This window comes from Manis pentadactyla, chromosome 4 (genome assembly GCF_030020395.1).
Source record: "Manis pentadactyla isolate mManPen7 chromosome 4, mManPen7.hap1, whole genome shotgun sequence".
NCBI classification, from domain to species: Eukaryota; Metazoa; Chordata; class Mammalia; order Pholidota; family Manidae; genus Manis; species Manis pentadactyla.
Window position 1 is genome coordinate 171,573,432 of NC_080022.1, and position 24,429 is coordinate 171,597,860.

At 42.5% G+C, this 24,429-nt stretch overlaps 1 non-coding gene and 1 pseudogene across 1 annotated transcript; both read right to left on the bottom strand.

Annotated features, from left to right (window-relative positions):
* Positions 1-15,311: 15,311 nt before the first annotated feature.
* Positions 15,312-15,502, bottom strand: LOC130683748 (U2 spliceosomal RNA). The gene has a single exon (XR_008997617.1). It is a non-coding gene; the product is annotated as a U2 spliceosomal RNA (small nuclear RNA).
* A 3,992-nt stretch (positions 15,503-19,494) lies between these two features.
* LOC130683588 (transcription initiation factor TFIID subunit 10-like) lies at positions 19,495-22,034 on the bottom strand (annotated as a pseudogene).
* Positions 22,035-24,429: the final 2,395 nt, after the last annotated feature.

The window sequence follows — 24,429 nt, forward strand, 5'->3', positions numbered from 1 at the left end:
GGCCGGTCTTTAGATGGAATGTAAGGGGCGAGTGTCTTCTCCTTTCGGGTATCTATCTGTCTTTTGCCCCTTTGCTTAAGATGATGATTCCATTTGCTCAAGGTTCCGTTGAAAGTTTTTTTTATATGATCGTAATCATCAATTTAAAAAAATAGCTTTCAGATTTTCAGTAAGGGTTAGAAAGGACTGCCCCCTGAGGGTATAAAATAATTCCCTACATTTTCCTCTAGGTCTTTTTCTTCTTCTTATTCAACATCTAATAAATCTTTGAGACATTTGGTCTTTACGCTGGAGTACGGTGCAAATTGAGTGAATTTTTCCCTCACAAATTGGAGCGGCCCCCTTAGATCCTAAACTGTGCCACACGCACAGCACATTTTTGTAACATTTCTGGATTTTTCTTTAAAAAGCAGCACCATACACTGACCTAACCTACCTTCGGTTCTTTGAGTCCGCGGATTGACCCATTCCTCCCACGCAGATGAGCCCAACCCCGAGAGGTGACTGTGATCCCATTCCTGCCCACTAGGCGTTCCTGGTCAAGGGTACGCGTGGTCACGTGCATGGGTAAGTGTATGCAGTCACGTGTATGGGTAATCCGGCTCACCAGAACCGGATGCCGAATCCGGAAGTGAGCGGGCAGGGCACTACAGAGTGGACGGGGCCCTGGGACTGAACAGCGGGGCCTAGTGATAAAGCTCCTGTCTTTTGACCCTGGCGAAATGGATTTGCCAAGGAGGACACAGCTGCAAGCCACAAGGAACTCTGGGACTCCTGCCATCACCACTAAGTTGCAACTTAACGAGCAGTCATTAATCAACTGCCACCTGTGACTCCACCCACCAGGGCCTGTGCTTGGTTCTGGGAGGAGAGATGGGCCAGACACCATTCCTCGCTGCCGGAGAGCATCCGGCCCAGGACCGGGACTAAGACACCCGCCCTAATGGCCGGAACACCAGGTCCCATCAGGAGGAGACCATGAGAGATGAACCCGCCGTGGTCCCGGATCCCACCTGGCCGTGACGCCCTTGACCCCTTGGAGGCCCCATTTGGCTCTGTCCCTATCGGGAGCATGTGATACACACCCAATAAATGAGAAAGTGAGGTGGAACACGAAGCCGGCGGAATCGGGAAGACCTTCCTGGCATGGAGAAGGCTGAATAGGACAAGTCAGAATTTCGATGGGGGGAGGGAGCGGACATGTTGACAAGAGGGGGGAACCTGGGCATGGAGTCTGAGGCAAGAGCCTGGGCAAAAAAATACAGAGGAGTAAAGCAAAGGGGGTGGGGAGGCAACCGGGAATCAAGAGACCGGGTTCGTGCCACGCACTGACCTGACCGGCTACTTTGTGGTTTTGACCCGGGCCTCTTTCCTGCCAGTTAAACACCTCCACCCCCACCACAACCCCACCCCTGTGTCTGTACCCTCACAGACTCATTCATATCCCAGACTCAGCCAGCTGGCTCGGCTTCTTACGGGGAACCCGCTCCCCCACCTCAGCCCACCCTTGCTCTGGCCGGAGCCCTCCTTAGAGCAGACGAAGGCAGTTCAGCCGGGGAACCACCGCCCCACAGAAGCCAAGACACTGCTGGTCAGCCATCAGGCTCGAATCGAGGGGACGTTTGTTCACCGTGGAAGGGAGGGTCACAGGAGGTCCCGGTCCATCTGCATGGTGCCCATGGAAGGTGGCTTCCCAATCCCATTCCACAGAGGACAAAGCAGCTTGCAGCATGTGCTGGAGAGTCTGAGGTCGTTTTGATGTTTGACTCTTGACCGACAGCTTTTAAGCCTGGCCACTCCTCCTGCCCTTCATCTGGGCAAGCTGATAAGAAAGAATCACCCAGGCCCTCTGCTCCCCACCATCCCAGTCTCCTTTCCTTGCTCTCAAGCCATTCTTGCATCTGCTTGGGAGCCACCCTGCTCTCCCCAGAAAGCCTCATTCTGTGAATTACAAGCCCTTTCATATCCTCTTGGTGCACGTGTCGTGTCACCAGTCTCAACATCCAAAACAAATTTGGGGGGTGAGGCAGGGGGATCCCTCCGACTCTGCAGAGTGGCAACACGACACAGAAGCTACGGACTTGCTCTCACCATATTCCAACAGGGACCCAAAGGCCTCCACACTAGCCTGGGCGGCCCCCCGTCTGTGACAGAACCAGGGAAGTCGTGATTTCTTCACATACACTGTTTACTGAGCGCGTTCGGTGTGTTAAGCACTGAGCCAGTCTGGGGTCGTCATAAGCCCATTCATGACTGGACCTGCAGGAGCACATTTAGCACTTTCATGGTCACAGATAAGTCACTACTTCATAATAAGTGGACCTGCAGCGGCATCCTCACTGGGCACTCGAAGGAGTGTCTCTGGAGGCACTCCGTGCCAGGAAACACCTGGTAAGCTCTGAAGTACACCAGCCGTGCCCCCACCCGCCACGCGCCGCAGAGATTGGAATTCAGTCGCTGTATGTTCGGTGCTGCTGGTGTTGGGGGGAGTTTGGTTCGGAGGTGCAGGGCAGTCAGAGTACAAGGTGAGGAAGGAATTCATTAAAGCAAGAGTGTTAGGGAATGACAGAATAGAATAATAAAGGGAGTTCCTTGAACAGCTACTCAGCATGGGGCGCGTCCCCCACTAACTCCTCAAGCCGGTGTCGCCTGGCATCCAGTGTCCGCGTGGATCCGCACAGCGTGGGAACTGAGTCCCCACCACCCCAGAATTTGAGAGAGCCGCAGAGCGCTGGATGGAGTAAGATTATGTTTGGCGAACTTCCTACAGGTAAAGGAGACTTTCAGGCAGGCTTCTTAAAGAGCACGACTGTAAACTGCAGTTCCCAGTCACCTAGACGACGGTACGGTGACTTTTGCAAGCCCAGATCTGAGCTCTAGGTGGCCTCTCCCTACTGTCTGAGAGAGGACAGAGAGAGTGAAGGTTTAATCCGGAGGATTAGAATGACAAAGCAGAGTAACAAGGACACTTAGTACTGGAAAAGTGCAGAGACAAAACGTTTAAGTTGAGCAGGGAGAAGTTAATTTAAGGCAGAAAGGAGCACACTTGGAGAAAGGGGAGTGTGCGCTGCTCCAGAGAAGAGGCACCCCTGAAATGTTGGGAAAAGTCGAAGCCAGTACTTACAAAGTGCGGGCGACCTCAGAGAGAGAAACGCCCTGAAAGGTTGAGGGTGCCCCCTTTTAAGGATTTTTCAGGAATGGGACAAAAGCCTGGGGGTGCAGACTTGTTAAGTGGTCCCTGAATGTTTAAAATTAACTTACCACAAGAAATTGACTGCTCTGATTCCTCCCTGAGATACTGGCGTCTTGGTCTGGGCGCTCTCAAACGAGACTGCCTGCCCTGCCCCCAAGGTGGGCTGAGTTACTGTTTGCTAACGAGTATGTTAAGAAACTTACTTTCCAACTAACTGGGTTTTAAAATGCAATGTTATCTTTACGATGGAATCCTTCCCGTTTTTACTATGTTGTTTATGACTGGGCTTGCTCGCTAAATCAATTGCCCAGGTCCCAGATGATTTGATTAGGGCTGGAGGAGGAAAAGCAGCACCTGAGTAAAGAAGGGGAAAAAAAAAAAAAAAAAAAAAAAAAGCTGGGCCTTTTAGCAAGCTCAAGTAAATCTTACAACAGCGTGATTTAATTGACACAATAAAGGCATGGGCTATATGCTGAGGTATTTTCTTATCTAGGGGATATACAAACATTCCAGGCCAAGTTACCCCTGGCTTTTTGAGCTTTAACACATTAACTCATTAACTCTGGGTCTTTTCTGGCTCTAATTTTAGCTGGTTAACTTTCTGAGTGTCTTTTAGTGGGCTTTCCTGGCCTTATTCTCTTTCCACCCCGCTCATATCTATTTTCCTGCCTAACACTGGGACATCCCTATGATTCAAATGAAGCCCCCCACACACCCTTCCCCCACACCCCCCCCAGGAGATTCTCATGTGCAGCTGACACAGGGACCATGGGTGTGTGTAGTCAGAGTAGGCTGAGGGCCTCTGGAAAAGGAAAGGCAAGATATTTATAGTCAGAACAGGTTAAGAATATGCAAGGAAACCACCTACCGAAACTCGGGGTTAAGCATTATGCTCCAGGGTCATTCTTCAGTAAGATCAGTTAATATTCTCCAAATAAAGGAAAGTATCTCAGCATAGCCCATGTTTCTATTATGCTCATCATTTGTCATCATGTGTAAGATTCACTTTAGCATACTAAAAGCCCAGGCCTATGTGCTGCTTTTCCTCCTTTAGACCTGATCAGGTGATTAGCAATCTGAATGGCGAGCTACTGGAAAACTGATAAAAAAAGATCTCAAGGATGAACATTTTAAGAACACTTAACAGGTCCACATTCCTAGCCCTTTATCACGTTATAAAACCCCTAGACAGTGTACAGTCGTGGACTCTTTTGTCTCCTCCTGGTGTGAGCCAGGAGCTCTTTCCTCTCACTTTATCTCTAAATAGAAGCCTCCCACTTGCTCTCCTACTTTAAGTGTTCACGAAGTTCACTCTTCAACTCTGTGACCAAGAACCCCGGCATTAAAGCCAGGGTGGATAGACACTGCTGTAGATCCAGAACAGAATGAATTTCCCTTCCCTTCCAGGGAAGACCTTTATAGGTATGACCTCATTTGCCTGGCATTTGCTCTGGATGGTAAGGGCTTCGGCGGAGAGAACTTAGGGCTACCGGAAGCAACCGGATTTAAGTCATCTAAATCTGAGTCCCAGGGACAGGCACTAACTTATTCCTATGTGCCTCCTTGTTATTACGTATTTCTGCCAGGAAATGTTTGTCATCCAAAGGTCAGCCTGGGCCAACTTCGGGTAGAGGCCAAGGTAAGGCAGGCACATGAAGAACGTAGTCTAAAGAGAAGAGGCAGCAAATAAATGGAAGATTTGGCAGAAGACTGAGAGGGTTTCGGGGATTTGGGGTGGGGGGACACAGAGAGGGGATAGGGGCATGAGAGATGGCGGCGTGGTGGGGGAGAGACCTGGTCTGTCCTGTGCTGACTGACATCTGGGATAGTGGGAGAGACCGTGATGTGACTGGCCCTGATGGATGCACCCAGGGGAACAGACACAGGACAATCGACATGCTGTGGGTAAAATTGTAACATTTCCAGAATATCTCGCCTCGCTTTAGTGTATTTGCATATCCTCAGGGGTGGAGAGAAGTTCATCTCCACGTCAGTGGGTAATTACCTGGGCAACCAAGGGCGTCTGAACCTGAGAGGTTAAGGGGAGGGGGCTGACTTGCTTGCTGGCTCCTTCCCGGAGCAGAGGAGACAGCCCTGGGCTGCAGCTTGTAAGCAATAAATGGGCTTTAAACTTTATTTCTCCCTTTGACTGATTTCGGTTTTAGAGGTTTTGCCCCGGGATTTCCTCTCCCCTGACTTACACCCCCAATCAGCCATCCTATGGTACTGGTTTCACTTCCTGTCCTCAGAACACTCTTCACTGATGCCAAGAACCAAACCAGAGAGAGGTGGGGCCTCAAGGAGACCTGGGCTGCAGAGAGGAAGGAGAGAACGTGGCTACACTGCCAAAGGCCCTTCCAACACCACAGGTGGAGTTTAGCAGTAAAAGTGACTTCTGTCTGCCCTCAGGATACTCTGCACCACGCCAAGCTTACTTTAAGTCTGGGGAGAGGAAATCCCAGGGCAAAATACCTCTAAAAAACAAAATCAGTGAAAGGGAGAGATAAAATTAAAAACCCGTTTATTGCTTACAAACTGCAGTCCAGGGCTGTCTTTCTCCTCTGCTCCAGAAGAAGCAAAGCAGCAAGCAAGCCAACCCCTCCCTTTAAACGCTCAGATTCAGACACACCCTCGGTTGCTCAGGTAATTACCCACTGATGTGGAGATGAACTTCTCTCCACCCCTGAGGATATGCAAATGTACTAAAGCCAGGCGAGATACTCTGGAAATACTGCAATTTTACCCACACCTGCCTTTCCCCCTATACATTGATTCACCCTATTGCATTCACCCTGTTCACATAGTTCTCCAAGCTTTTCTGACCTCATTCTCTAATCGAGCTCAGTAGAGCATCTACTTAGGTGGTAGGTCTTCCATGAGTGGGACGGAGGTGGTGTGTAAACTGCTTATGCCTATATGGCACGCGTGTAGTGGGTCATGACATAAAACGGAGCTCACAGCCCAAGCACAGTGTAGTCAAGAGAGAGGTCCCCAGCTGGAAAGGAACCGTCTTCTTTCTGCTCCTCACTAGCAATATGACCACAGGGCAAGACAGTTTCCTTTCTCCTTCTCCATTTCTTTATTATAAAAGGAAGAGACAAACCACTGTCTGAGGTCTCTCCCAGTTAAAATTCTGAGGTTTGGATAAAGGGAATAGAGACTGGGGGCCTGAAAACCAATAGGATGCAAAGGGACATTTGACAGGAAGGGCTCGTATTTTCGGCCTTCCACCAGTTTTGAAGGAGACTGGCATCCAGGACCATGTGTCCTTCCCTACCCTTTCCCCGGAGCCCAGAAGTCCTCTGGACAGGCTGATGTCCACCCCCAGCAGGAACAGGTACAACCAAAACCTCTCCCCTTCCAGCCATTTTCCTTAAAGGACTAGTGACAATACATACCTGTGTGCCAGTCCCATTCTAACTCAGCTTTGGCTGAGGAGCTAATTCTGAAGAGCATTAGGGTAAGTGGGTACCCTTCCTGCCTCTGATGGTTTCCTCACTGTAAAATGATGTGATTTAAATAGATGAGTTCTAAGCTCTCCTCTACTTCTAAAAATCCCACTTTAAAAATCGCCAGGCTAATACTTACCTTGAGCTTCCTTCTTTCTTTCGAGCTGTCCTTCTGCAGGAATAAACCTGTTTTGAAAGAAAACATGATCATGATTATCCATCACAATGATCACTTTCTCCAAATCCTTATTCACTCATTTTTATTTTAAGTCTCACTTACCAGTGAGACGATAACCTTTTAGAGGACAGGAATTCTATTCTATTTAATAGTCCTCTGACTCTTCCACAGTACCTAACTTGGGATCTTGCATGTAGCTGGCAATACATTTCACTGATCATTTGAGATAACATTCAACAGATAATTCCTCATAAAAACTCTTAGATATACGAAAATAAATAAAATAAAATTATCTATCAGGATCCTAAACAGCAATATTGTTTTAAAGTTAAGAACAAGAGTAGGGTGCCTATTATTACTGCTACTATTCATTATTATTGAGGAGGTTCCTATTCAATGTGATAAGGAAAATGAAGTATTGCAAAGGAAGAGACATATTTGCATTTGAAGTGATGAACAACATAAAAAGCCCAAGAGGATCAAGTAAAATTTTATTGAAGATAATATGAGAATTCACCAAGATACAAAATCAAGAAATCAACATATAAACCTCAAAAGCTTCCCTATATACCACGGGTAATTACTTTTAAAATGGAAGAAAGATCCCATTTACAACATCAGCAAAAAATACATAAACTCTTCTGAAGGACTCTAAGAAGATGTGAATACATGAGCTGAGATAACCATATCTAAATTGTTGTAAAGATGTAAGTTCGCCTCAAATTTATCTATAAATAAATCTATAAAAAAATTTTTTTTTTAGTGAAGGTATCATTGATATACAATCTTATGCTCAGGTTTCACATGAGCAACACTGTGGTTACTACATTCCCCCCTATTATAAAGTCCCCACCACATACCCCATTACAGTCACTGTCCATCAGCGTAGTAAGATGCTATAGAGTCACTCCTTGTCTTCTCTGTGCCCAAAACTCTTAGTTCAATAACCCAGTTAAAATGTAAGTTATGACTTTTTAGCCAAAATGCAATATATTTAAATCTTCGATGAAAGTAAAAACGAACAGAAATCATCTCCTGAGCCATGAGATTGTTGCAGTACTTAACAAATTTTATAATGCTGGCAACTTAAAAAGATAGGAATCTTCAATAGTTGTCAGAGGAGTAGGACTCAGATTTCTGAAAAATGAAATGAAATGGAAATAAAATTATCTGCATTTTCATAACTGACAAAATTTATATATATATATATATTTTTTTTTGGTGTGGAACTTGAAGGTTAAAAAATATCATTATCTGTCTTTATCTATAAATCACACTTAGAATCTGTGAAGCACTCTTCCTTTGGGAACTACCCAAGTCTAGAAGTCTCTAGATGATAAAGGGGAGAAGAGAAAGAAGAAAAAAATAGGAAAAAAGGGGAGAGCAAAGAAAAACTTTTCAGGTGAAGAATTCTACAAATGACTATCCTGGGAGGAAATACCCTTGCTCTGCAGGAAAAACTATTCCCGTGTCCTCCGTAATTCAAGGTGCTTTTCTTTCATTTCTGGAAATGAAAACAATTCCACAGTTTAAACCACCAGTTATAGCAGGACCAGTTCCTTGTTTCTGGAGCCCAAGATAAAGGGTTAAGTCCAAGAGGAAGCGGTAAAACCCGTGCTCCCATCACATACTTGGATGTGTGTGCCTGTATCACAGTATTTGCTACATGTATGTAATCACCTGTTTACTGGTCAGTCTCTTGGATTGTGGGCTCCTTGAGGGCAGGGATCAGACTTTATTGTCATTGTCATTCCTGTGCCTGACACGTACTTGACATAGTGCTTGATACGTACGGAATATTTAATAAACGTTTGTTGAATAAATAAATAACATTTTGTTTACACATCAATAAAATAAACAAATTCATTTTTGATGCAAATTTTTATTCCAAAATGCTGAGAATTTCTTCTCAATTCTTTAAAACAAACAGTCAAACAGACAAAAACCAAAACAACAACAACAACAACAACATCCGGGGAGAAAAGAAAATCTTCCTGTAAGTTAACTCTACTCATGAATCATTAGTGGCTTTTGCAGAATATTATAATTATCACAACTAATATCTACTGGGCTGCCAGGCATCTGTGATCAGCTTTTCATATTTAATCCTCACAGTAACCTTATGTGATACATGTTATTATTATTACCCCATTTTACAAACGAGGAAACTGAGATACAGAGAGGTTTATATAACTTGTCCTAAACCGTCAAGCTAGTAGTGCTAAGAAGCAGAGCTGAAATCTGAACTCAGTTCTGATTCCAAAGCCTGGGTTTAACCTGTATGGAAAAAAGGGGTTTAAAACAGCTGTTACTTTAACCTTAATTTTGAGAGCGCTGAATATAGAAATAGCTTTTCAAACTTCATCTACCCATCTGGGAAACCTCTATGAGAATTACATTTTCCCTTTTGATTTCTTTTCCCTAATCGTCTCCCATGATTAAATATCCAATTAGCCTGTGGTCATGGAGACTTCAGAGATTTAAAACCCTGTTGCATGCGAATCAGTGAAAATGGTGAGCAAGGACATCTGAAAATTTATCCCTCTATAAAAACAATGACAACAACCAAAATCTGGCACAAATAGTCAAATCACCTTTCTCAGAACTCTGGAAATTTAACCAATGGGCTTACAGCAATGTGGGGAGCATTTATTCAAGAAAAACATTAATTTCTGTGCAGTGAGATCTGTGTTGCTTTAAGTTGTCATAGGCCTTTGCTCTCCATCCGGTGGTTAGCCTTGAAAAACAACCCACATCCCAGGTGCCGGAGGAAGCAGGACTGAGTTCCTTCAGAGCCTCCTCCCCAAAGACTTGTTTCCGTTTGAGCTGTCTAGTGGTTCCCTGGAGGACCTTACTTGAAAGGCTTGTCTTTGACCTGACTGGGCGCTGCCTAGTGCTAAAAGCCTCTCCTCACAGGCCATTTCTTGAAAACAGTAACAGGTAAATGTTTTAAATGTGGTAAGTATGTGAGGCAGTGGACAAAAAACAGCCTAACCGAAAAGCTTGAAAGAAAAAGCCGAGCGGTGAGATGTCCGTAGAGACTGTGAAATGCTCCAACAAATTCCTGGCAAGCTGGGAAGACCATGAGACATACTCCTGGGAATCTAGAAAAAAACTATTAGCACTGATGAATGAGTTCAGCAGGGCTCTGGAATACAAAATCAGTAAGCAAAAATCAGCTGTATTTCTATACACTAGCAATAAACAATCCAAAAGTGAAATTAAGAATACAATTCCAAGTATAACAGCATCACAAAGAATAAAAGTCTTCGGAAAAAATCTAACCAAGGAAATGGAAGATTCATACACTGAAAAGTACGAAACATGGTTGAAAGAAATTAAAGATTTAAATAAATGAAAGACATGCCGTGTTCATGGATTAGAAGACAGCATTGTTAGAACGTCACTACCCTCCAAATCGATCTATGGTTTCAGCACAATCCTCATCAAAATGCCAGCTGACTTCTTCCCAGAAAGTCAGACTCATTCTCAAATTCACATGGCAACTCAGGGGACTCAGAACAGCACAAACGATCTTGATAAAGACCAAAATGGGAGGACTCACACACCCTGGTTTCAAAACCCAGCTCAAAGCTACAGCAACCACCGTGTGGTACTGGCATAAGGACACACATGGATCCGAATTGACAGCTCGGAAATAAACCCTTCCATTTATTGGTCTATTGGTTTTCAACAAGGGTGCCAAAACAATTCAGTGTGGAAAGAATTCCAAATGGTGCTGGAACAACTGTATATCCACATGCAAAATAATGAAGATGGACTCCTAACTTCACACCATATGTAAAAATGAACTCAAAATAGATCAAATACCTAAACGGAAGAGCTAAAGCAGTAAGAATTTTAGAAGAAAACAGAGTAGTAAATTTTTATGACCTTGGATTAGGCAACAGTTTCTTAGATACGACACAAAAAGCAGAACTAACCAAAGGAACCATAGATAAATGGGACTTTGCTTGGAGCTTTCCAGTTTCCCGACACTAGTTACTGAAGAGGCTGTCTCTTCCTCATTCCTTTACCATGTATGTGTGGGTTTATATCTGGGCCGCTCCATTGATCTATGGGTATGTTTCATTTATATGAAATGTCCAGAACAGGCAAATCCATATGGACGGAAAGTAAATTAAGTAATAGTTGCCAGGTCCTGGCAGAAGGGGAAAAAGCTGAGTTAACAGCTAATGCATATAGTACTTCTCTTTAGGGGTGATGAAAATATCCTGGAACTAGATAGTGGTGATTATTGTACAACCTCATGAACATAGCAAAACCCACTGAACTGTATACTTTATAATGATGCATTTCATGTTACGTGGGTTATATCTCAGTTTTTAAAAGAGAGCCACATTATATAACACATAGCACACTGGTAGCCAGAGGACCAAACATGGCAGTAGATGGAGGAAAGGAGAGGTGACAACCCAGACTCTTCCAGAACAAAGTTGAGAGGGAGTCAGCGGTGAGGCTGGGAGCAGTGCTGTTTGTTCCTGCTTTGGGAACTCCCCTTTTCCTTTCCTAGCCTGCTTTTCTCAATATGTTTAGTACCATTAACTGGTTTCTTTTGCAACACTAGATAATATTCACTAATGTAATGTTATGAAGACAAAGAATGTGAGTGTCACATGTCTGGTTAAGTACAGTTGCTCAAACTTGGAGGCTTTGCATAAATATCCTTTGCTTTGAAAAAAAAATTGGTGTTAAAACCTTCGAGATCACTGGTGGGCTCTCTACAAGTAAGCCCCCTCACTTCCCCATCTTCTCCTGCCCACTTTCACGTGGGCAGTACTGTACTTGTGTGCCTCTCTCGTAAGGGTCTCGGGTTTGCCAGCCCCACCACCCCAACATGTCCTGCCACATAGGTGTGATGCCACGGAGGGGATGGATCTATGCCAGTGAGTGTTGTGGGATGTGCGGGTGGCTTGGGCCCCTTAGTTCAGAGCCTGTCTGGAGGGGGCAGAGAGGTAACAGTGCCTGGGGTGGGGATGGCAGTGGATATCTGTGTTTTCCTTTGTCCTGTGGACTGTCTATCCCCTGACCATTTTCTAGGGGGTGTCCAGTGGTTTCTTATCAACATCTAGGATCTCATTGGATCATTGGGTTTGTTCACTGGAAGCTGATGCCTTGCCCGTCAGTCGAGGGTATATTTTGCTGACAAACGAGTGTGAGCAACTCATGAGAAGAAATGGTTTTCAGACATCTTAGCTTAGGAAGTTATCGTGGACCCATAATGATTCATTGCTGTTCTCTCTGTTGGAGACCATCAACTTTCTGGGGGAGGGGCATAGGAGTAGAGCAGGGGGCTGAGAGGGGATGGCTGTCTTTCTCATACTTATATGCACCTGTCGCTCAGTCTCAGCACATGGTAGCCATTCAATAAATGTTTTAATAGATGAACCCTACCTGATAACATTATATAGCAATAAATTGGACAACTTAGAAGAAATGGACAGCTTCCTGGAAAAATGCAACCTTCCAAGACTGATCCAGGAAGAAACAGAAAATCTGAACAGACCCATTGCCAGCAATGAAATCGAATTGGTAATCAAAAATCTTCCCCCCAAACCAAACTCCAAGTTCATATGGCTTCACGGCTGAATTCAACCAAACATTGAAGAAGAGCTAATAGGATCCTTCTTAAAGTATTCCACAAAGTAGAGGAGGGAACACTTCTAAACTCACTTTTTTTTATGAGGCCAGCATCACTCAAATTAGAATCCACATTGGTTTCAAGTACACAACATAGTGGTTTTAGTGATTTGACAGTTACCTTATTAAATGCTCACCCCAACCAGTGTAGTTACTGTCAACACAGAAAGATGTTACAGAGCTATTAACTGTATTCTCTATGCTGTACTTTCATCCCTGTGACTAATTTATATTATGATTGAATATGATTACATAAATGATTCGATATCTTTAATAGATATAGGCATAATTAGATAATGTATTCTTGTGTGAGTTTTGGAAGATTGTGTCTTTCGAAGACTCTCTTTTGTAAGGGAGGAAAGTTTTCCTCCACCTTCTTAGGGTCCCAGGCTGGGCCTGTAGTTAGACTAGGGAAGAGTAACAAAGGAAAGGCACACAAATGTGATAGAAAACTTCACAGCACAGGAGGCTTTCTCAGGAAACGAAAACCTGAGAGAAAGTGAAACCTGAGTATTTTATACTAAGTGTGATGACCATGGATAGTCGTATAGCAAGGATAGGTCATAGAGTGTGAGGTAAGGGCAGTAAATTGGAGGGCAGAGCAAGGCCTGCCTGTTAGGGTGCTTCTCAGCGTTCTTTCGTAAGGACATTCCTTTCCTCAAGGTGGAGGGAGGGCGCCTGTCGTGAGGGTTTTATGACCGGTTTCGGGAGAGGAAGGTTAGATGGACCTTCCTCGCTGTTTTCTCAAACCCCTTCAGCTTGAAGTAGTCAGTGTGTCCAGGTGCTCTCTTCTGAGATAGCATGTCCTGAGCCTCATAAGTTTTATCTAGGCCAGGTTATTAAATTTGTGAGCAGAATTATTCATTATATTGCTTTATTATACTTTTAATATCCATGGGATCAGTAGCGATGGCCTCCCTTTCATTTCTTACATTATTTTATCTTTTTTTTCCTCAGCCTGGCTAGAGATTTATCAGTTTTATTGATCTTTTCAAAGAACCAACGTTTGGTTTTATTTTTTCCCCCCTATTGTTTTCCTGTGTTTAATTTCATAGATTACTGCTCTTATATTTATTGTTATTTTTTTCCTGCTTACTTTGGACTCTTCTTGTAATAGCTTCCTAAAATGGAATCTTAGATTATTGACTTTAAATCTTTCTTCTCTAATAAGTACACAATTCAAATCTATCGGTTTCTCTCTAAGCGCTGCTCTCATTGCATCCTACACATGTTGATAACTGCCTTTTCATTCTCAGTTAATTTGAAATATTTTAAAGTTTCTCTTCAGATCGTCTTTGGGCCATGTGTTACTTAGAAGTTGTATTTAATCTTCAAGTGTTTGGGGATTTTCCACCTATCTTTCTGTTACTGGCTTCTAGCTTAATTCCACTGTGATCTGAGAGTATATGTTACATGACTTTTAGTGCTTTGGCTTTGTTAATGTGTTTCATGGCCCATAACGTCGTAGTCTGTTTTGGTGAATGTTCCGTGTGAGCTTGCTTCAGAAGATGTGTATTCTATTGTCGGATGAATTGTTCTTCACATATTAATTAAATCCAGTGGATTGAAGATGGCGATTGAGTTTCGCTACGTACTTAACTGATTCTTCTACCTGTTGGATTTGTGCTGAAGGGAAGCCGATTACACGACACACAAATATGTCACTTTGGCAGGTGAATTACTTTGAGCTTGAAGGCAACCAAGACACAGCACACTCAAGACAAACTTTCACCTCGCCCTTAGCTACCTAAACTATGTACCCCCTTTATCTGATTGCCATCTGTGTCCCTTATAATAAACTGGTAAATGTAAGTAAATGTTTCTCGGGTTCTGTGAACTACTACTCTAGCAAAAGTAATGTGAGAGTCCATAGGAACCTGGTTTCCAGGCAGTCAGGAGCACAGGTAAACTGGACTTGTAATTGTTTAGGAGATAGTGTCAGAATCGAGTTCAATTTGTAAGACACCCAGTGTCCACGGAGAACTGGAGAATCGCTCGGTGGTGTTGGAGAACACACCAGACACTATGACAATCTCTGTTTTGATACATTTAGGCCAGGCCATTTATGTTTCAAGTGCTTGATATTGATATAGTTGGACTGATACCTACCGTATTTCTTAGTTTTCTACTCACCGTCCTTGCTCAATGCTTCTTCTACATTTTCCTGCCTCCTGTGGTTTTAAACGAGCAATTGCATTTCCTATTTTCTCATTCAAAATGAACGAACTGAACTTTTTTAGTGGTTGCCATGGTGCTTGCAGCTGAAAACGGACCCAGTGTTTTAAAACTATACAGCTTCACAGCAATACAAAGTGCTTCCTTGACATCTGCAACCAAGCCCTCAAACAGCCCAACGCAAGCCTCCTCAACACACCACTTCACGGATGAGCTTCCCCTGGCCAAAAAGAAAAAAAAAAAAAAACACCCTCCGTTTCACAGTCACCAAAGGCTATTTTCAAAGCAGCAAAAAAATAACGATTCAGACAACACAACCGCATGTCCCACAGGAACCCGCGGGGAGCCGCCCCCCCGTGTTAGTAAGAGAGCCTGCTGCCTCCTACGCCCCTGCGTGTTTACACACCGTCCCCGAGAAGCAGCGCCGGCGCATACATAGATAGGTCTGCTTTCACGGGACGCTAGGAGTACATATGCATAATGCCGCCCTGCTGGAGTCCAGCGCGTCCGCACCCCGCCACGAAAAAGAAGTGAAGAGTCGACAACTCCTGTGACCGCGCGCTTACAACCTGGTAACAAAACGACGAGGACGCTACTCGCCTCAGCCGCCGACACCTCGAACTACTCTTTCACAACCAGCTCGATCTCCCCGTGGGGAGGGTGCACCGTTCCCGGAAGTACTGCAATACCAGGTCGATGCGTGGAGTGGACGGAGCAAGCTCCTATTCCATCTCCCTGCTCCAAAAATCCATTTAATATATTGTCCTCGGATAGAGGACGTATCAGATATTAAACTGATAAGAACAGATACTACACTTGATCTTAGCCAAAAGGCCGAGAAGCGATACCTGCGGCCGCTCCCTCCCCGCCACACCCTGCCTCTCACACCTCTTTGAGCTCACGGTGAGAAACCTCGCCAGCAGCCAAAGGCCCACCCTCTTCCCTAGACTTGAAAGCCTATTACAGCCCCACAACCTGTAGAGACTGTTTCACTTATTTGGGGCTTTTACGCTTTTGGCTTTTTTTTTGGTCCCATAGCTCCCAGACGAACTAGCCACTTCAAATTTGCATGCCCCGCCCTTCCCGCCTTCGGTGCCCGCCCACTCGCCTGGAAACGGAAACGCGCGTACCCACAAAGCTCCTTCAGCCTCGTTTCCCTGGAGAAGTCTTGGAGCGGGAATAGACACGAACAGCTTTATGGGACTTTTCTTTCAAATGTACAGCTACGTTGAAACAGTTTTAGGGTGAACGCTCACCACCTAACATTTTACCGCCGTGTATTGTATATATGTACACATACACAGGCGCAGATACAAATACGTCCGTCCCTCTATGCTTTTACCAACCTGCCTTGCCCTGGAAGAAGTGTTTTTAAAGAGATGAGCACAGCAACCCTTTCCTCTCCCTAAGTGTTTTCTTTCTTTCTTTTCTTTTCTTTTCTCTCTTTCTTTTCTTTTCTTTTCTCTCTTTCCTTTCTTTCTTTCTTTCTTTTTCTTTCTTTCCTTCCTTCCTTCCTTCCTTCCTTCCGTCCTTTCTTTCTTTCTCTCCTCTCTCTCTCTTTCTTTTTCTTTCTTTCTTTCTTTCTTTCTTTCTTTCTTTCTTTCTTTCTTTCTTTCTTTCTTTCTTTCTTTCTCTCTCTTTTTCTTTCTTTCCTTCCTTCCTTCCTTCCTTCCTTCCGTCCTTTCTTTCTTTCTCTCCTCTCTCTCTTTCTTTCTCTTTCTTTCTTTTTCTTTCTTTCTTTCTCTTTCTTTCTTTCTTTCTTTCTCTCTCTCTCTCTTTCTTTCTTTTTCTTTCTTTCCTTCTTTCCTTCCTTCCTTCTTCCTTTCGTTCTCTCCTTCTTTCTTTCATTTTCTTCTTCCTTTTTTTTGAGCGGTTCTATCTGTAAATGTTTGGCTTTTTAAACAGAATAAAACTCATTCCATCTCGCAATTACTCTTGCGTCCCAACAGCGAGGACCCTCTCAAGAACTTGTCGACACCAAAGACCTCCAGGGAACACGCCCACAGAGAAACGGGTTGCGTCTCTCTCTTGCTGCAAAATGAGAGGACCGACGCTATGGCGGACCGCGGGGCATCTCCGTAAGAGGGGGTCAGGAATGGCTCATTATGTATAGGATGCGGGCTTGTGTTGGGCGGGGGAGGGTTGGGAGAGTTTAAGTAAGAGGGGCCTTTCTCTGGATGGGATGGATGTGAAGGCTCCCAGATTTTGCCACCCCCGGAAAATGCCGCTTTGGCCTAAGGATTATTTTGAGCTGAAGCAGATAGGAGAAAAGCTAGCTCTCTGCCCTCCCTCCCCGCCATTTGCCTAAAAGCAGGGCAAAAGTTGGCACAGAAGTTAAACAATCACTGGCAAGCCTAGACCCTTATCAGCCCAGAGACTGGCACCAGAGGACTCTACGAAACAAACTTTACCGACTAGCCCTCATCTTCTATTATTCCCCCCTTACGTCTTCCTTCCGACAACTCGCCACCCTAGGAACTCAAAAGTCCTTTTCCTTTGTCTTGTCACTTCTCCGGACAGTTACTGGGTTGGTTGGTTTCTTTGTTTGTATAAGGCTATATATATATATACACACACACGCCCAAGCTCTAGTTCTGAGTTACTCATCCCTGAGCATATACAACGCTAATCAATTAGTTTTTCTCCTGTTAAACTCTTTTGTTATGAAGCCCCAGCCTCCGACAACCTAGAAGGGTGGAAGGGAAAAGATATTTCTCCTCCCCTACAAGGGGCTCTCGGGCAGTTGGGGGTAGGTAATTCTGTGACTGGGTAGCTGAATAAATCTTACCCAGATGGAGGGGAGGGGTCGCTGAGGCCAAAGCTGTCATTGGTCTCCAAGTAGCAGCCGATATTCCTCCTACCAGACAGCATACAGGCAGTGAGTGTTTGGTAGATTTTGTTGTTTGGGCCATTTTCTTTCTTGCCTGAATTTGGATGTGACTACGGAGTGGCCTTGTGTCTGTCTTGATCCACCACGGCCACAGAATGGCCTTGTCTGCTGTTGATGTTGAAAATAAATGAAGGGAAACGTCGCTTCACATGGAGCGGGGAAGCCCTGAAAGTGGGAGCTCTCACCCACGGGGCCCTCGCGTCACAGTCCGCAAGTCTACGCAACCAGCAGGAAGAAGGAAGATGGGAATTATTTTGACAAAGGGAGGACACGTTTCACACAGGAAGTTTATCTCCTGCCGCCGAGGAGGACGAGGACGAGGACGCCTCCTTGCCGCACCGGCAACGCCTCAACCCGCTGCTCCGAGCCAAGGAGAAACCGCCACCACCCTGGAACTCCTCCTAAAACCTAGGAAAAGCTGACCTTCCCTTCGCCTCCTTGGATCTGCTTGTGGATCCTCACAGCGTGCGTGTCCGGATTGCAATTCCTCCGCTGTTCTTGAATACGCTCATTTTGAATGCAAACATTCAGCAAAGCATAACATTTCTGAAAGATGCCCTTGAAGGTTTATGTACAAAGAACTGAAATTTCAAGTGGTAAAATCAAACATCATTCCTTGATAGACTATATTTTTCCACTTGAAGTCCAGCTGTTGTACTCATGAGACTCACAAACACTTTTAAAGAGCTTCCTGCATGTTAGATACTTTTCTGATGCTTTCTGTTATGTGTATTACCTCATGTAGTACTCAAAATCATCTGAAATAGGTACACATAGTATTTACATATTTTACACGTAAGGATACAGAGGTGTAGAGAGGTCTCAGTAGCTTGCTCTAGGACAACCTCTCTCTCTGGCTGCTTTTAATAGTCTGTCCTTATCCTTGATCTTCGCCATTTTAATTAGTACACGTTTTGGTGTGGTCTTCCTTGGGTCCCTTGTGTTCGGATTCATATTATTTTCTCTTTGCCCTTGAAATGTCTTTATTGACCCATGGGTTACCTCGAGGTGTATTTCATTTCCACACTTGAGGTCCTGTTTGTTTTTTTTTTTAACTGTTTTGTTACTGATTTTAAGTTTATTACCCTCTTATCAGAAAACATTTTGTATGAATTGAAATTTTTTCACTTGTTAAGATTAGTTTTATGACCCAGTATATGATCTCACAGTGTATGTCATAATGCCCACTTGAGAAGACTGTACATTCTGTGGCCAGAATGTCATTAGGACCTGTTGGTTGGTAGTATTGGTCTATGGTGGTGGCGTTCCAGTTAAAGACTTTTCTCTTTGCAGTTGTATCAATTTTTGCTTCGTGTAATTTGAAGCTCTTTTGTCAGGTGAGTATACATTGAAGAATGAAATCATAACATTGTGTAATGTCCCTTTTTACTCCTTGTAATTTTCCTAGCTCTGAAGCTCTGAATATTTTGTGTGGTAGCAATATAGACTTGAGCTTTCTTTTGTTTAATATTTTACATTTCCCTTAAAGGAGGTCAGATTCTCTTAGCTTTCCATCACCTAAGTCTCTCTCTCTCTCCCTCTCTATTATTTTTGAATTTGTTCCACAAAACTTTTGCTTAGATAAAGGATTCTCTTCTGGGTTGGCAGCTCTTTACTTTCCTCACTTTAAAGATACTATTGAATATTCTGTGGCCTCCACTGTATTTTATGAGAATTTTGTGATCATTCAAATTTTAGTTTATCTTTGCTTTTTAGCATTATGACATGTTTAGGCTTATCAGGCCTAACTGTTTGTTACTGATTTTGAGTTTACGCCTTATTGGGCCTAAACTCTTTGAATCTGCTCTGTTTGGGGCTTGCTGAGCATCTTGAATCTCTAAATTTATGTTTTTTGTCAAAGCTGAGATCTTTTCTGCTCTCAGTAAGAACTGTTTTATCTAAAAAATAATATTTTCTTTTCTTTTATAGAACACCTATAATGTGAAATTTAGACAATTTGATACTGTCCCACAAGTTTCTAAGGATGTATTCATTTTTTCCAATGTTTTTTCCTGTTTTTCCTTCAGTGTAGATCATTTCTGTTGCTCTGTTATCTTCAAGTTCACACACCCTTCTATCATCTCTGTTCAGTGCTTGAGCCCATGAATGTCTTTTGTCATTTTTGGTAATTATATTTTTCAGTTCTAAACTTCTCGATGTGGATTTTTTTAATAGTTTTTATTTTTCTGCTAGAAGTTTAGTGTTTCCAATTCTTAAGGGTATTAAGCATTACCACATTTAACATGGTTATAATAACAGCTTTAAAGTCTTTATGTGATAATTACAACATGAGGCATCTCAAAATAGGCATCTGTCCCTTCTTTTCCTTGAGAATTTGTCACATTCTCCAGTGGCGTGTGTATGTGTGTGTTGTTTGTTTTAGCATGTGCAGTAAATTTTGGATTTTATTCTGGCCATTTTGAATATGATTGTGTCATTTCTGAGTCATGTTTGGGCAGGTGCATTCAGACCATTTACATTTAGGGTTATTTATGGATAAGTATGTACTTACTGCTACTGCAGGCCTTAGATTCGTGGGGACCAAATGTTCAAGGGTAACATCCTTACTATCTAAGAGTCTAATTTAACTCACTTAGTATGCTATTACACACACAAGCTAAAGGTTCTTTTCTTTTCTCTCCTTTTCTTCCTCCTCCACTCTTTATATATTGGGTATCGTATTCTGTTCTCTTTCTCTGTACATTTTTATTACCTCTGGTGACAGCTATTTCACCTTAGGAACACTTCCATCTGTAGGAGTCCCTCCAGAATACACTGTAGAGATGGTTTGTGGGAGGTAAATTCTCTCAGCTTTTGCTTATCTGGAAATTGTTTAATCCCTCCTTCAAATTTAAATGATAACCTTGCCAGGTATAGTATTCTTGGTTCGAGGCCCTTCTGCCTCATTGCATTAAATATATCATGCCACTCCGTTCTGGCCTGTAAGGTTTCTGCTGGGAAGGCTGATGATAGCCTGATGGGTTTTCCTTTGTGTGTGATCTGTTTACTCTCTCTGGCAGCTTTTAATAGTCTGTCCTTATCCTTGATCTTTGCCATTTTAATTAGTACATGTTTTGGTGTGGTCGTCCTTGGGTTCCTTGTGTTCGGAGATCTGTGCACCTCCACGGCCTGAGAGACGATCTCCTTCCCCAGATTGGGGAAGTTTTCAGCAATTACCTCCTCAAAGGCACTTTGCCTTTTTCTCTCTCCTCTTCTTCCGGTACCCCTCTAATATGAATATTGTTCCGTTTGGATTGGTCACACAGTTCTCTCAATATTCTTTCATTCCTAGAGACCCTTCTTTCCTTTTGCTCTTTCAGGATTAGTTGTGTTAATTATATTTTCATACTATATGTGGCTTTGGGAGGAGGCCTCTGTCTCACCTCTCACGCCACTGTCTTCAAACCAATCCTGTCAGTAGTGTGGCTTCTTTACACTGATGTCATACTCACTGAGGGCAGGGGTCAACTCCTCCATGGTTAAGTGTACTCCCTTCATTTTGTGGTGCTGCAGAGCATTGTGGGCAATATCTGAGATGAATTTATGGGCAGCTAGGGAGATGATCTGAATTCTATGTGTGTTCAAGGCCTCAAAGCCAGCATGGTTCAGGCAGTATCCAGTCATTACATCTGGGAATAGAGATGTGGAATCCTCCGGCTGCGATCAGGAAGTCCACTGGAGGTGTGCTGAACACCGTCGGCCTCACTGCTCCACTGGCGGTGTTGAGCAGCGGGTAAACCCCGTTAGACATGGCCCCCTCTGAGGATGCCGCACCGCCCAGTGACAGCTTCCCCGCTCAGCTGAGCCAGCTCTCCAGCCTGCGCCGCCCTGCGTCCCATGCCCCCTGGTGCGCCTCCAGCCCCGGACACCCGTACTGTCACTGTGCCTTGTTCTTTCTGGCAGCAGTTCACTGATGGCCGTGCTGTATGGGCTGAGGCAGTGGAAGCTGGTGCCTCCTTGAGGTCTGAGCCTGAGCTGCCACAGTTTGTCATCTGGGTGGGAGAGGCAGCTCTCTATTTCTTCTTGAGTGAGTTTTTATATTTTTTTATTTCCACTACCAAGTAATTTGCCTATTTCAGCTATTTTTGTCAAATTTACGAGTTTAGAGCTGTTTATTGTATTTCCTTATCCTTTCAATGTCTTTAGGAATATAGTGATATGCCCTCTTTTGGGTAATTTGCTCTTGTTTTCTTTGGTTAGCTTGGCAGAGTTCTTTCAGTTTTATTGACTTTTCTTTCCCTACAAAGAACTAGCTCTTGATTTTACTGATTTTGTTGTCTAGTTCCATTGATTTCCATTCTCTTCTTTAGTATTTCCTTCTATATTTATCTTTGGTTTTATTTGCTTTTCTCTTTCTAGATTTTTAAGTTGGAAGCTTAGATTATTCTTTGGAGTTTTCTTTCTTCTATGATTTAGTGCCTTAATTTCCGTGTAAGAATCCTGTAAATTTCATGTTATATTTCAATTTTCACACAATTCATATTATTTTCTCTTTGCCCTTGAAATGTCTTTATTGACTCATGGGTTACCTCAAGGTGTATTTAATTTCCACAGTTGAAGTCCTGTTTTTTTTTAAGTGTTTTGTTACTGATTTTAAGTTTATTTCCCTCTTATCAGATAACATTTTGTATGAATTGAAATTTTTTCACTTGTTAAGATTAGTTTTATGACCCAGTATGTGATCTCACAGTATATGTCATAATGCCCACTTGAGGAGACTGTACATTCTGTGGCCAGGCCACATACCGGAATGTCATTAGGACCTGTTGGTTGGTAGTGTTGGTCTATGGTGGTGGTGTTCCAGGTACAGACTTTTCTGTTTTCAGTTGTATCAATTTTTGCTTTGTGTAATTTGAAACTCTTTTATCAGGTGAGTATACATTTAGAATTTGATGAGTGAAATCATAAAATTATGTAATGTCCCTTTTTACTCCTTGTAATTTCCCTAGCTCTGAAGCTCTGAATATTTTGTGTGATATTTATATAGCCTTGAGCTTTCTTTTGTTTAATATTTTACATTTCCCTTAATGGAGGTCAGATTCTCTTAGCTTTCCATCATCTAAGTCTCTCTCTCTCTCTCTCTCTTTCTCTCTCTCTTTCTCTCCCTCTCTATTATTTTTGTATTCATTCCACAAAACTTTTGCTTAGATAAATGATTCTCTTCTGGCTTGGCATTTCCTTTCTTTCCTCACTTCAAAGATATTATTGAACATTCTGTGGCCTGCATTGTATTTTATAAGACTGCTGTGATCATTCAAGTTTAGGTTATCTTTGTTTTTTTGCATTATGACATGTTTAGGCCTTATCAGGCCTAACTGTTTGTTACTGAATTTGAGTTTATGCCTTATTGGGCCTAAACTCTTTGAATTTGCTCTGTTTGGGCTTGCTGAACATCTTGAATGTCTAAATTTATGTTTTTGTCAAATCTGCGATCTTTTCTGCTTTTATTGAGAATTCTTTTTCTAAAAACATAAAATTTTCTTTTCCTTTATATAACACCTTAATGTCAAATTTAGACAATTTGATTCTGTTCCACAAGTTTCTAAGGATGTATTCATTTTTTTGCAATGTTTTTTTCTCTTTTCAAAATTTTTACAAAATTTTATATAAAGTCATGCTTATAATAAAAGTACTATAATTTGATAATTCAAAGTTCTTAAATAAGGTCTTAGGTACATAGAAGGCTGTTTGCTTTTCATAGGTGTGTAAATTGAATAGGAACAGTTTATATAGAATTTAGTTCGATCTGCTCATTTTAGGAGTGATAAGTTAAATGACTTTCCTGTGGTCACATGTTCTTGGAAGAATTGTAATTGACGCATTGTTCCAGGGAACTAACTTCCAGAGCAGAGTGATTGGTAAAAGTGAAGAATATGGTGCAGCCTCGAAAATATTAGAAAAGGAATACAAACTAGTAATTTGAATTTTTACTGCGATGTAGTATTAATTTAGGGAAGTGCAAAAGATATGTAAATGTGTTTTATGTAGTTAGAAATTTAATAACAAGCATTATAATTGGTTCAGTTGACCAGTAAAAATGAGACAGGCTTAAAAAATTCTCTGTCGTTTAAAAAATTTTTGAAATGAATAAAATTAAAAACATTCAAAAATTAAAAAAATATGCTTTGGGCATAGTAAAAACTGGCTAGAGCTTTATTTTCCCTTATGAGTTGAATGAAATCAGTTTTTGGAGTTTTTAATTTTAATTGGTAAATTTAAGGAGGTCATGATAACTAACATTTAATGTACCGCTTACTGGTCCTGAGTACTAGTATACACTTAGCCTTTATTAACTCATTTAACCCTCACAGATACTCTGGGAGGTAGGTTATTTATTTCATTTTATAGATTTGGTAAATGAGGCTACCCAAGTTCGTAGTTGGTAAATAATTGTTGTCAGGATTCTTATCTAGGCAGTGTCATTCTAGAACCAGGTTCTGAAGCCTCTCATTTATAACCGCCATTTTTGAAATTTGGTAATCTGATATAAAGGAACTGATACCAGAATCACCAGGGAATTCTGTAGTGTATCTACTTACATAATGAAGCAGATTTGATAAGGCCATATTTTAATATGAATCATGTTATGGAGGAAACAGTTATCTATCTATGTTAAATTCATTATTTTCTTCCATTGCATTTTTCTTAGGAATGTCTGAGTTAGAGTTGATTAAACACTGCCATGTGGTATCTGAAAGGAAAAGAAATCTTACTGAATTAAATCTATTATCTATTTTCTTGCATTTGAAGGTCATTAGTAGATGGGAATCTTCCTGTTGTTAGAAACATATTATGGGTACATTTTGAGTTGTTGGGCATGTTTTTAATGGTATTCCTACTATATTATCTCTTTTGCTGATGAGCTTATTGCATCGGAGTTAGA